The following is an 11,580-nucleotide window of genomic DNA, read 5'->3' as shown; positions in this document are numbered from 1 at the left end:
CAGACGACCTTTCTTGGAGCTCACCTCTGGACTATTTGCCCTGGCTGCACCTGTTCCTAGTCTCTAAAACTGGGGAAATGCCATTCCTACCTTGTCTGGGGGTGGGGTGGGGGTCCTTATGAGAACAGTGACAGAGTGGAGGGGACTGCCCTGGAATGCTCTGTCCCCTGCGTGGTATTACACTGACCTCCAGACTAGAAACTAATCCCGAGTGCACAGTTCAAGTTCAAGCAACTTGAACTTGGCCTGGAAGGGTCTCACCCAGGTTTTGCGTGGTCTTGGAGCCAGTTCAGCCTTGCCTTCCAAACATATTGCCTCGAAAATTATTCCGCCTCTCAGGGCCCAGTTTTCTCGTCTGTAAATGGGGATTGAACCCCGCCCCCCACCCCCATCAGGTAGTTTGGGGAGGAATAAAGCTTCTAAAGCGCTTGGCTCCGCTCCTGGCACATAATACGCGCTAAATAAACAACAGGGACGCCTATTCCTAAATAGATACCGGAGGCCACTGATTGCAATGCCCCCTGCATTTTACCTCCACGGCTTTGGGGTGTCTGAGCGGGAGCCGCTGGGGCGCAGCCTGGAGAGCAGCGGGAGTGAGGCGCTTGATAACTGGCTGTCTGTCCGGCCCTGAGCGTTGTTACGGGGAGCTCTGGCGCATCTCCTCCAACTCCGTCGTACTTCTTCCTGCCCGGAGCGGATCCTCCTGGAACCCCGCTGGGGCGAAGGCCGGCTTCTCTCCGGGAGCCGCCGGGACCCGTGCTGCCCGTGGCCGCCAAGCCGCGTCCCTACTGGGACGCTGGAGCCGGGTTGCGCCGGGCTGGGCAGCGCTTGGAGCGAGGCGTCTGGGAGGCGGGCAGGGAGCAACGGTCCACCCGGGATTATTCCCCGCCGAGGAGCGCGGAGCTCAGCACCCCGAATCAGCTGAACTCCTCGGGTCGCATGGAGCAGCAGCGCGGGCCTGGACTGTGGGCAGCGAGGTGTTCTTCTCCAATTCTGTGCGAAGTCGCCGCCCGGATGCGCCTTTTCCGCGCACAATTTCTCCAACAGCTCCGCACAGGCCTCTCTCTCTCTCTGGCGGATCCCCAGCTCCACCCTGCTCTCTCCAGATACGGGGAATGGAGACCGTGCTTCAATCATGCCCTCCGCCTCCACTGTCCCAGACCCCCTCTGGCAAATGGCATTTCCCGGCAGGGTCCCCAGAGGCAGAGCAAATGAAAATGCCAGGGAAAGAGGGCAGGTTGTAGGGTTTGAGTCTAATAAGGGATGCCCTTTTCCTCCTTCCATCAGTCTTTCTCTCCCCTCAAACAGGAAGGTTGGAAAAGAACCTGGAATTCTCAAAGAATCAGGAAATTTGCTGAGGAATGGAGACCCAGAAGAGAACAGACAATCCGACAGCTTTCTTCTCTCCCTAGGAATCCAGCCCACAGGAACACAGTCCCTCCATTAGATACGACTACAGCTACTGGGGATCTTTCCATGAAATATAAATTTCCCAACCAGGCTGCAAGGAATATGAATTTTCATAGGTACATTGAGCCCTCGAACCACCATGAGGCCAGAGGAGTATCTTTTTAGGCTATGTCTAAATACAACCAAATTAGAATATAAAAACCAGAGAACTTGATTCAAATCTTTTATGTTTAAATAAAGAGGGGGAAAGCACTTTTGAAATATGCAAATAATGGGAAATATTCATAAATATATTCATTTCACTGGGATTCTCGTAGGTTGGTGGGTGTGGCAGACAAAATCTAGGACATCAACTAGCTGTTTTCTGGTCTAAAAACAAACATAACCTGGGACACACACCTCCTTTGAGCCTCTGCTTCTCAGTTACGAAACAGAAAGGAACCAAGTCCCATTTATTTTTTTAATGATTTTATTTATTTATTTGACACAGAGAGATCACAAGTAGGCAGAGAGGCAGGCAGAGAAGAGGGGAAAACAGGCTCCCTGCTTAGCAGAGAGCCCCAATGCAGGCTCCATCCCAGGACCCTGAGAGCATGACCTGAGCCAAGGCAGGGGCTTAACCCTCTTGAGCCACACAGGCGCCCAACCAAGTCCCATTTAGGTGGTGGGAATTGACTTTGGAGAGTTCAGGGTGGAGAGGTGGGAGGGTGGAGGGAATGGGAAGTGCAGCGGGCACTGAGTCAGAGACTCTGAGTCGGATCCTGGCTCTGTGTCTTTGGTGGCCCTTAGCCTCAGTGTTCTGTGAGAGGGGGGTAATACAGATCTCACAGGACTGCTGTGAGGAATAAGCAAACTAATACATGTGAAAGTGCTTTATCAGTATCAGACTTTCCCTGGCCTATCCCAAATTGAAAGGGGACCTCGGCAAGGAAAGCAAGGGTCCAGCTTGGGCCCTCGCCCAGGGATGGACATACGCATCCCCACAGCTACTTGATGCCCTGACATGCGGCTCTGCTGGCTCAGGCTCCCCCTGTGCCAGATCCAAGGGGAAGCAAGAGTCCGCTGCAGCGGGCCTGCCTCAGCCCCTGTTTGCTTTGGCCAAACCTCTGCTGGGTTTGCCAACAGGATTTTGGTGTTTGCTCTCCTGCCTGGCATGACTGCGGAGGCAGCTGGCACTCTGTTCCCAATTACTACGCCAACCAATGTTGTATCAAGAGGGATCTGTCTCAGCACGCCTGTTCTACATCCTGCTGCTTCTACCCCTTTCTCAGATGGATGAGGACCCTTTTCATTTTCAAAGCAGGATGGGGAGTGATGGCACAGTCTTTCCCTTTAAAATGAGGCATCTGGATGGCTCAGTTGGTTAAGCATCTGCCTTTGGCTCAGGTCATGATCCCAGGGTCCCAGGATTGAGCACCACATCAGACTCCCTGCTCCTCAGGGAGCCTGCTTCTCCCGCTCCCCTGCCTGCCACTCCCCCTGCTTGTGCTCTCTCTCTGTGTCAAATAAATTTTAAAAATCTTAAAAAAAATGGCTGTGCAAGAAGTACATTCAAAGATTGAGAGGAATCAAGAAATAAGCCAGGAAAAGAAATCAGACAGAGAGCCAGAGAGACCAGGCACTGATTCTAGATTTTTTTTAAAGGCCTTGTTTTGCTTTCCCACATTCCTTTCCTCATGTTTTCTGGGGATAGTAGGTCGTTCAGGAGTAAAGGGGAAGGGGGACACTTGCTGAAGCTCACCCCAGACCAGTCGGAATCTATGGTTCAGGAGAGTCATGGCGGACGTAAGATTAGCAAGTGCATGATGGGAAGAACGCATGCGCAGAGCGATCACAATCCCTTCCCTCCAGCCACCGACCCCAGCACACAGTGGGCACTTGCGAGTCATGAAATACCCTCCACACAGCACATGGCCTGCTTGGCTTTTCCCAGGCTGCTGGTTAATAACTTAAGAGTCATGGCTGAAGAATGCAAAATAATTGAAAGCAATGCTTAGTAAATTGCAGTTCCACGGTCTTCATTGCCTTCCTAACAATTTGCAAAGCCCATTTCATTGCTTTTTTAGATTCCTTGAATTGAAATGGCACTGTGTGCTGTAATTAAGCTAAGTGACATGCCAGCTGTAAAGACAAGGGTTGTGAATGATTACATTCGGCTCATGTAATCATCCAGTACCGGTGGGGGAGGACACTGGAGCGAACCAGCTGCCAACTGCCTGATTTCCATTCCCGGCCAGAGTGGAAGGAAAACTGGAATCTGCAGTGGCCACCACCCCCAACCCCCCGCCGCACTTTTTTTTTTTTTTTAAGATTTTATTTATTTATTTGACAGAGAGAGAGAGAGATCACAAGCAGGCAGAGAGGGAGGGGGAAGCAGGCTCCCTGCTGAGCAGAGAGCCCGATGTGGGACTCCATCCCAGGACCCTGAGATCATGACCTGAGCCGAAGGCAGAGGCTTAACCCCCTGAGCCACCCAGGTGCCCCTGCAGTAGGGGCACCTTTTAAGGCTAGGGAGAATTTGCCCCAGCTGGTGTGAGGAGGGCTAGGGGTTGTACAGTGTGGGGTGAGTCAGATAAGTGGTTCCCAAACGTGGCTATGGGTCAGAACCCTCTGGGGGAGTTTTCTAATCCAGGACAACGCCTTCCCCCAGACTGACTATTCTGGCTTTCAGGAGGTGGGAGCACACATGTCTTTTCAGCTGCCCAGGTAGTTCTGAGCCTGGAGAACCTCCCCAGTCCAAGATGGCTGTTTTTAACCATCTGGTCGTCAAGGAAAATAATTTTTGCACTTGGAGGGTTTTCCTTCAGTGCTGCTCTTTCTTTCTTATTTATTTATTTAAAAATATTTTATTTATTATTTGATAGAGAGAATGACAGCAAGAGCAGGAACACAAGCAGGGGGAGTGGGAGAGGGAAAGCAGGCTTCCCGCTGAGCAGGGAGCCTGACGCAGGGCTCGATCCCAGGATGCTGGGATCATGACCTGAGCTGAAGGCAGTTGCTTAACCATCTGAGCCACCCAGGCACCCCAAGTGCTGCTCTTTTAAATACATCTGGGGACAGGAACTCATCCATCTGCTTTATGAAACGGATATTCTGACTTCCATCCCCATGCCCAACGTGGAGCCCAATGTGGGACTTGAACTCACGACCCTGAGATCAAGACCTGAGCTGAGATCAAGTGTTGGATGCTTAATCAACTTCGTTACCCAGGCACGGGACTCTCTTTTGAAGCTGTCATTGACGTTCCCTTTTTCTACTCCCTCCCATTCACTCAGCTGTGATGTCCCAGATCTACAGTTCTTTTCTCGCCTGCCTCCTTCTCTTTCTCACAGCCCACCATCCTAAGAGGGGCTGAAAGGCTTGAAACCTGGGCCACCAGAAGAGCCTCCTAACCACTTGCCCAAGGGTCTCTCCCTTTGCCAGTCATCCATTCTACCATCTTCTACCAGATTTGACTTTCTAACCCTGAAAGCCCACATTCAAAACCTCCAGTGGTTTTCCACTGAATTATGTAAACACTTCCCAGTGTAACATTTTAGACCCTCAGTATTCACTGATTCAGCAAATAGTTATTGAATTTTTATCATGTCCGAGGCACTAGGCTAAAAGCAGGGAATATAAAGATTTAAAGACATGGTACAGCTCCGCAGAGAGACAACCACATAAATAGGTTCACCATCACAAGGATGAAATAAACAAGGGCACCAAGGTCTCTAGTATGGCCTCACACATTATCTTCCCATTGTCACTTCCCAATTTTCCTTTCAGATCAGCCAGATTGGACTAAAGTTTACTTCTCAACCATGTTCAGGGTTGTTTTTGTTTTCTTCCAGACCAGTATGCCTCATATCACACCTCATATCCACTTTTTAAAATCATATTATGTGGCACCTTGGTGGCTCAGTCAGTTAGGACTCTTGTTGGTTTCAGCTCAGGTCATGATCTCAGGGTTGTGGGATCGAGCCCCACGTCAGGCTCCACACTCGGTGGGGAGTCTGCTTGGGATTCTCTTCTCCCTCTCCTTCTACCCCTCTTCCGCCTCCAAATAAATCTTTTTAAAACAATTTAAGTTTGTATTTATCTTTCCCTGCTATCTCATATATCACCTCCTCTGAAGAAGGGGACTTGATTCTCTCAGCTGGTGCGAGGGCATTTCCTTCTCACCTAATGACTCTCTCTGTTAGTGGCACTTAACTCAGGCCAGCTGTCTGTGGACCTGTCTTACTCCACTGCACACTCCACGGGGGCAAGGTCTGCCACAAGCATTTTCTGTCGCCCACAGCATTCAGCAGACAGTTGTTCCGCTTAGCCCTGAGGGCGAACAGGCAAGACGTGCATGGGGGCTGCCATTTTGCCTTCTCTTTGGATAACCCAGACCTGTTGGAAGTCTCTAAGCAGGACTGGCTACATAATGTGGTGGGTACAAAATGAAAATGTGGGGCTCCTTGTTCAAAAAATGCTCAGAATTTCAAGAGGGTGACAACAGAGCATTTAACCAAGTACAGGGCCCTTCTAAGGGTGGAGCCTGTGGGACTACACAGATGGCATGCCCATGAAGCTTGAGCCTATTTCTAGGATCAAAGATGCTGACACCAATTTGTCCCCTAGAAAGACAAATAATTCAGACTTCATCTTATTAAAAGACTTCCTTTGGGGCACCCGGGTGGCTCAGTGGGTCAAAGCCTCTGCCTTCGGCTCAGGTCAGGATCCCAGGGTCCTGGGATCGAGCCCCGCATTGGGCTCTCTGCTCAGCAGGGAGCCTGCTTCCTCCTCTCTCTCTCTGCCTGCCTCTCTGCTACTTGTAATCTCTGTCTGTCAAATAAATAAATAAAATCTTTAAAAAAAAAAAAAGACTTCCTTTTTATCAGCTTAGGAGCCTTGACTGACTGGGGCTGGTGACTAGGGAGAAAAAGGGAGAGATGCAGACGTTCTAGAAAGCCCCATTTCAGCAAGTCTTACAGCTTTTGTGTGGTCCAGGCTATAATCTGTGGCAACCTGATAATGACAATGGAAAAACTGGGCTTGAATCAGTCCATTTGGAGGCTCCTAAATGGCACTGGGAAGGGCTGGCAAAGGGAGGGTTAATTTTTTTTTAAGTCATCTCTATGCCCAATGTGGGGCTCGAACTCACAACCCCGAGATCAAGAGTCACATGCTCCACTGACTGAGCTGGCCAGGTGGCCCAGTTAATTTTTTAGTAGTCTTCCTAGTTGTAATCAGGGCTTCCTCCTTTTGCCATCCAGGTGGGACTTGGCTTACTTAAAAGAAGAAGTCTACACCAGGAGTCCTTGAAAACCGGGCCTTAAGGTGTTGTGTGTATGTGTGCTTCACAGCTGGACACAAATGGCTTCTCCATTCACTATTCCATCCACTACTTTGGATAACTGAGGAGTACTGAGGGCTTCAAGTATCCCAAAATCCCTTGACATCCTTGAGAGAGGAAAGTCATCCCATCAGGACTTCATAAAACAAATCTGAGTCAACATTGTGAAGCAGATTCTTGACTTTAGACATCAACTTTCTTCCACCCCTGCCCCGTACTCCTCCTCCAAAGCTCATTTCTGGGATCTAACTCAGAAAGAGCAAGTGAGGAAAAGTCTTGGATCACATTCTTGGAGAGTGTAGAGAATGAACAAAATGAAATGGCATGAACAAAATGGCAAAATGAAATGTTATGCCTGGAGTCTAGCCAGGGTTGATGTTGGGCAGACACATGGCAGCCACAGGGCTCTCGAAAGGGCCCCCTAGACACCAGGCTCCCAACAAGGAGGGCAAGGATTACCATCCACCCAAAGAAATTCTTCAAATGCTCCCAATGTGTTTTCGGTGAATTTGGAGCTTTCTTAATGAGGAGAGCTCAGGAGAACTCTCTCTCCTGCTTCCCCCTTCCCATTCTTACTCTGGATCAGCTCACCATCCTGGCATTGAACACGGCAATTTATTTTATTAGTGTACACTTCAGGGGAAGATGTATCATTTCTGCAAGTAAAAACACCAGCAGGCTGGGTAACTCTCACCTCACTTCTGCATCAGAAAGATTGATGTGGATGTGGACTGGTAAGGGAGGTAGCAGGAAGGTGTTCGGCACTGAGGTGGCTCAGGTGGGAGGAGGTCTGGTCCGTACCTGGTAAAGTTACACTTGCGCCAATTCCCTTACTCAGGGCTCAGAATCCTCCAACATGCCTCGCCCTTTCTGTCTTTTCTCTTTGGAGTTGAAAACCAAGTGACGCAGACCTGTTGGCAGACTGAAGGCTTTGGATTCCTGGAAACTTTGAGTCCTTCTCTGAAACACTCCTCCTTTCACACTGCTCTATCTGGGGTTGGGGGGGGAATGTTCTGGATGATGGGGCCATCTGAGGGACCCATAGGAATGCTACTGGTGGGGCAACTGGGCTGTGTCCTGGGGCAGAACCAATACGTCTCAGAAGTCACGGTCCTACAGCACTGGAAGCTAACTGGGAGGGCACAGAAGACAAGGCTGTTGGCCCCATGGTGTTAATGGGAAGTCGTTATAAGACCAGGATACCTAGACGAGGACATAAAACTTTCAGTTGACTCTATGGACATTGTAGACACTTTAAGAAACAATAAATTATTTCCTGGGCGTAAGAGTTGGAAAGAGGGAAAAATGATAGAGATCCAGTCTGATTCTGAAAAGAAAAAAAAAAGAATTTTTCCTTAGAGTTTCCTGTAAAATGGCCTTTAGAATATTCAAGCCAATTAACTCTTGTCACCATCCTGTCCAGTAGGTCAGGAGACACTCCTAGATCCACATCCACAGTCACCAGAAACTCATTTTACCTACACACCATTTACCTTCTTGCCTCCTCATAGCACCAGATGCTATGGTATGGACCATTCAAGAGCGGCCAAGATGGCTGGACAAAGACAAGAAGCGGTAGCGGTTAAGTGTGTGGGCGTAGGATCTCTCAATGCCCTTGTGCAAGTTACTTAACCTCTCTCACCCTTGGCTTTCTCTTTTGAAAAAAGAGAATGACAACAGCACTCACCACACAGAGTTGCTTTGAGGACTGAGAGAATGTTGGCAAAGCCTTTAGTCCACCCAAAGCAAGTGTGTCTTGCTTCAGTCCCTGCTGGGCTCATCACCATCAACGTGGTATCATCACCATCACCATGCTCATGGATCATCATCACCAGTGCAGCCAACAGGTACTCACTCGGGTGCCAGGCATCCCACTTTGGCAAGCTTTTAATCATCTTAAAATCTACAAAATGCACTATTTGTCCCCTAAAACTCAATTGTTGACAGATCTGGAATCCGAGGCTTGTTGGCCGACCTACTGTGAAAGTGGACCCAGAGGAAGGACAATGAGATTATAGTGATTTAAGGAGAAACATGGAGGAATGTGTCAGGCCTCCCTTCCTCACATGGGGCAAGATGGAAGAAACATCATGTTCTTTTGTCCAGAACCCATCACTTCTATGAGGTTGGGTGAGTCATTTACTGTCCCCAAACCCTGATTCTCTTCCTCTGCAAATTGAGGATAAATCATAATGTCTTCTTGTCAACCTCACAATATTGACCTAAGGATTGCATGAGACATGGCACCTCTCCTTGATGTGTGGAAGGTATTACAGCAACCGGGAGAGCCCCTGATCCACAATTTGGACCTTTCCTCTTTCTTTCATTCAACCATTAGTCATTACGCTGAAGCCCTATTCTTATGCCACATCATCTTTCATTTGTACATCAATGCATCGATAGCCGGGCATTGCCCTGTATATCACCAGATTTTATGAGTTTGCCTTGTATGTGTCAGTCCTTTGTGGACTGATTAATTGGGGACTTTTATTTATTTTTTTTATAAGATTTTATTTATGTATTTGACAGAGATCACAAGTAGGCAGAGAGGCAGGCAGAGAGAGAGGAGGAAGCAGGCTCCCTGCCGAGCAGAGAGCCCGATGCGGGGCTCGATCCCAGGTCCCTGGGATCATGACCTGAGCCGAAGGCAGAGGCTCAACCCACTGAGCCACCCAGGTGCCCCATAATTGGGGACTTTTAGATGCCATCATTTGACATAAGAGCAGAGGGCCAGCTCTGAGATCTGGTGACCCCACACAACATGCTAAGAGGCCCTGCCTGGTCTTGGCTACCCTGGCTACCTGCAGAAATAGAAGAGCTATTTACTATGCCCTTAGCTCAAACTGAAGACTACTACAAACGCCATTGGAAAGAAAGATGGTATGGTTTGGGCATCAGAACCATGTGACTCAAATCCTTGCTCTCTGTCACCAACAAGCTATGGGACCTCCCAAAAGTTAGGCATTATGCTTTTTGAGCCTCAATTTTTTTTTCTTTTCTAAAAGGCATGATTGTGATTGGAATGAAATTAGATAAAAAATATATGTAGAAGTGTTCTGGCACCTCTATGGTAGGCTCCCAAAAAAAGGGATAACTATTACCTTCATTAATATTCATTAAAAAGTTACTGCCTTCAGCCACTGTCCACTACGGTAGTAAAAGTCTATAACAGAAGACTCCATATGACAAACTGCTCTTAGAAATTAGAGCCAGAGAAACACGTCTCTCCTACAGAACTAGCTACCTATTTATCTTTCCTTTTGAACTTATTTTCACTCACTTAGGAGAAAATATCAAAAACTTCACTGCCAACAAAATCCCAGAGCCTCTCAGGGAGCCTGAACCCAAGCTGGACTTTGCTGAAGAATGACACAGACATGATGTAATGAGCACTAGGTGTTGTATGCAACAGATGAGTAACTGACCTCCACATCTGAAACTGATGATACACTGTATGTCAACTAATTGAATTTAAATAAAATAAGTTAAAAAGAGGGACGCCTGGGTGGCTCAGTTGGTTAAGCTGCTGCCTTCGGCTCAGGTCGTGATCCCAGGGTCCTGGGATCGAGTCCCACATCGGGCTCCTTGCTCAACAGGGAGCCTGCTTCTCTCGCTGCCTATGCCTGCCTCTCTGCCTGCTTGTGTGTACTCTCTCTCTGACAAATAAATAAATAAAATCTTTAAAAAAAAAATTCCATCTCAAAAAGAGGAGCACCTGATGTCAGGGGTTCAAGTGAGTGAGAAGCTATTGCTTCTAGCTCACTATGACCAAACCTGATGTTGGGTCACCAATCCCTTAAGTGCCAGTACAGAGACACCTGGGTGACACAGTCGGGTAAGCCTTCGGCTCTGGTTTTCAACTCTCTTTCTCACTAAAATAAATAAATCTTAGGTCGCCTGGGTGGCTCAGTGGGTTAAGCCTCTGCCTTCAGCTCAGGTCATGATCTCAGGGTTCTGGGATCGAGCCCCGCATCAGGCTCTCTGCTTAGCAGGAAGCCTGCTTCCCCTCCCCACTCCTCTCTGCCTGCCTCTCTGCCTACCTGTGATCTCTGTCAAATAAATAAATAAAATCTTTTTAAAAAATAAATCTTAAAAAAATTTTTTTTAAATTTTAGTACTGGAAGATTACAAATCAAAGATAGTAGGCGTGGGCTTGAGCTCCATAAGGGCAGGGCAGTAGGTCAGGCCTGGCTGTCACAGGTTCCTCTGCCCAGGCCTGGGTCTAGATGCAGGACAATCCTCCCTACCACACCTGAGATGCTTATTCGAGAGACAGATTCCCAGGGCCTCATCTCAAGTCTCTTGCATCAGAACTTTCAGGGGGTGTGACCCAGAAAACTGTAGGCTTAACAAGCACCCCCCCCAACCGTGAATCATATTGTCAGGGAAGTTTGGGAAACACCAGGCCTAGTTTTTCTCTGATGGTGGTGAGAAGGGTATCAGAATCATGGAGAAGACCTCCTCAAATGCAGATTCCTGGGCCCCCCAGGACCTACTGAATCAGAATTTCTGGAAGCAGGCCCTGGACGTATGCATTTTTACAAGCACCCAAAGTGATATCTATGGGCTGATTTTTACTTGTTTGCCCTCCTGCTGCGTGAGCTACCGGTCACGAGGGGGCTGGGTCAAACTGGCGGTCACAGTCTGCTTTAGTAGCAGGAGGGAGGGAGGTCATAGCAGAATCACACATTGCAAGGGGCTGGGGGAGCACATTTTGATTGAGGTCCGTCTGAACTGTTTACTCACCTGGATGTCTTTTATCAATCCAGGCACCCACCTACCTCCCCCATGTTCCAGAAATACACACCTTCGGTGCTTGCCAAGGAAACAAGCCCATGAAGGGAATA

This window comes from Martes martes, assembly GCF_963455335.1.
Source record: "Martes martes genome assembly, chromosome: 16".
NCBI classification, from domain to species: domain Eukaryota; kingdom Metazoa; phylum Chordata; class Mammalia; order Carnivora; family Mustelidae; genus Martes; species Martes martes.
The sequence above is the reverse complement of the archived record's forward strand: the minus strand, read 5'-3'. Positions refer to the sequence as shown.